Source organism: Pipistrellus hanaki (genome assembly GCF_964339955.1).
Source record: "Pipistrellus hanaki genome assembly, chromosome: X".
In the NCBI taxonomy this organism is placed as follows: Eukaryota; Metazoa; Chordata; class Mammalia; order Chiroptera; family Vespertilionidae; genus Pipistrellus; species Pipistrellus hanaki.
In genome coordinates, this window is record NC_140524.1 from 2,064,777 (window position 1) to 2,067,431 (window position 2,655).

A 2,655-nucleotide genomic window follows, 5' to 3' on the forward strand; every position below is an offset into this window, starting at 1 on the left:
GAGATTTCCATGGACCGAGTGTCATGTCCCACCGATGGTGGCTGTCCTTGTTGCTGCTTCTTTGTGTGCCAAACTGTGGTTCCACAGGGAACCCTATGAGACAGTAAACAATTCATGTTACTCCTGAATTTACATGTATGTATGATATCTATACACACACCTGCACATGCATGCACACACACACACACACACTTATATAGGAGACAGGATTTTGATTTTGTACAATGGAACCCAGATGGACATTGATCACTAAGAATGCAAAAAGTTATGTCTATATCCTATCTAATAAAAGAGTAATATGCAAATTAACACACAGCCAATAAGGAGGCAATATGCAAATTGATGTGACAAAGATGGCAGTGCGGGCCGGATCCATGGAGTTAGCCAAGTCAGCCGGAGAGCAGTGGGAGGCAGGGGCTTGGCTTTTTTGGTCGCACCCTGGGGGATCAGGCCTGAACTGGCAGTCGGACTTCCCTTGAGGGGTCCCAGATTTAAGAGGGTGCAGGCCAGGCTGAGGGACACCCCCCCATGCATGAATTTCGTGCACCGGGCCACTAGTATATATATAAAAGCCTAAGTGACCCTTACAGTGGAAGGACCAGAACAACCAGTCATTATGATACACATTGACCACCAGGGGACAGATGCTCAACACAGGAGTTGCTCCCTGGTGGTCAGTGAGCTCCCACAGGGGGAGGGCCGCTCAGCCAGTACCTGGGCTCATGGCTGGCGAGCACAGCTGCCACAGCAGGAGCCTCTCCCACCTCTGTAGCAGCACTACCGAGCGGCAGCAGCAGGCGTGCAGAGCGGACGGGCCTGCCTGGGGGTGGGCCTGGCCTTGCTGCATGCCTGCGGCCTCTGTGGGGCTGAGGGGACTGGGCGCCGCCATCTTGTGGCTGTGGGTGCCGCCATGTTTGCAATGGCGTGAGGGTCAAGTAGCACAGCCGCTCTATTAGAGAGGATACGCACTTGGAAAAGCCTCGGTGAGAATGATGAGCAGTTGCCGCAGGCCCACTCCTGGAGGCCCGGTTGGGGGGTGGGGGAGACCTGGAGCTGCCTCCCTGGGGAGAAGCTGGCTGCCGATGGGGCTTCCAGCTCAGGGCTCCAGGAACAGCACAGAAGGTTCCCTAATTCGCTGGCGGGGCGGGGGGAGGTGCTGGGGCACACCCTGGTGAAGCCGGATCTTGGCAGCTGCTGAAGGGTAGGCGGGGCGGAGACTCAGCCAGAACAAAGCTCAGGCCAGGCCCGGTGCCCCTTCCTGGTCAGCTGCCGAGCCCCTGGCCTGGGGTGGGAAATGTCAGTATTTTGTAAATTGGCCCCAAATTGAAGAGAGAAGGGCACTTCCAGTGGAGGGTGGGAAGTGGTGTTCCCCTGGGGGGGGCGGGTAGGAACTGTAGAAGGAGCACCCCCTTCTGTCCTTACCCGGTGGTGGGAGGGAGCAAGGGGAGGCCTCAGTGAGGGGCTCCGTGGGGTGGGCTGTGGCCAAGCCAGCATGACTCTTTTCCTGGTTATTATTATTATTATTTTTTGTTAATCCTCACAGGAGGATATTTTCCATTGATTTTAGGGAGAGTGGAAGAGAGAGGGAGAGACAGAGAGAAACATTGATGTGAGAGAAACACACGGATGGCTGCTCCTGCATGAGCCCCGACCAGCGCCTGGGCCCGAGTGGAGTCTGTAACTGAGGTGCATGCCCTTGACCAGAATCAAACCCAGGACCCTTTGGTCCTCAGGCCTTCGCTCTATCCACTGAGCCACACTGACTAGCGCCCTGGTTGACATTGACCTTTAGGTCAGATGGCAATGCCTGCAGAAGCACTGTTGCTGCCTTCTGTTTGTAGAAGGGCAGAAAGCTAGTCAAACCTACCCTCGCCAGAGTCCTGGGTAAGGACCTGCCTCTTGAATTGGCTTTGATCTGCTCAGGGTCTCACAGCCAGTCCCATCTTAGATCTGGGCGAGAGGGGCCCCTGCCTGCGCCCCCCATTTCAGAGAGCCCGCAGGCTACAACACACGTCTCTGAACACAAGGGCGCCGCTTGGCTGAGGATCAGCTCATCAGCACTGGCACAGCCTGGCCGTGACCTTGAACATCCCCTCCCAGTACTGACAGGATGTTTAGACATCCTGTGTCCATCAGACAGAAGGTAACCATGGCCACACGCTGCGGAGACTTGTGGGTTGTGCTGCCTAAGGCGGCAGAGATGAAGAGCACTGCAGAGTGGGAGGAGGAGGGGCGGCAGTGCGCGGGGAGAGAAAAGGCATCATGGAACTTGCCAGAACACAGGAGTATGAGCAGCCCCTCCCTCCCCCCGGTGCTGAGTGTCTGTCCACTCTTCTGCTTCTCTTAGAACCCCGATGCATGGATCTGAAAGGACTCATGCATTGAAAGGATTTTTCACATCACGGCAGGCGAGGGACAGTGAAATATTAATATAAATATTTCAAGTGAACTATACTTGAAAACCTAAACAATACAGACAATATTTTACAACATATAACAATATTAAAGACAATTTCTGTTACTCTTAATTTGGTAGACATGTAGCTCTCGACCAAATGTGTGCAATATGATGCCAGTTTTTAAAAATATATATTTTTATTGACTTCGGAGAGGAAGGGAGAGGGAGAGAGAGACAGAAGCATCAATGATGAGAGA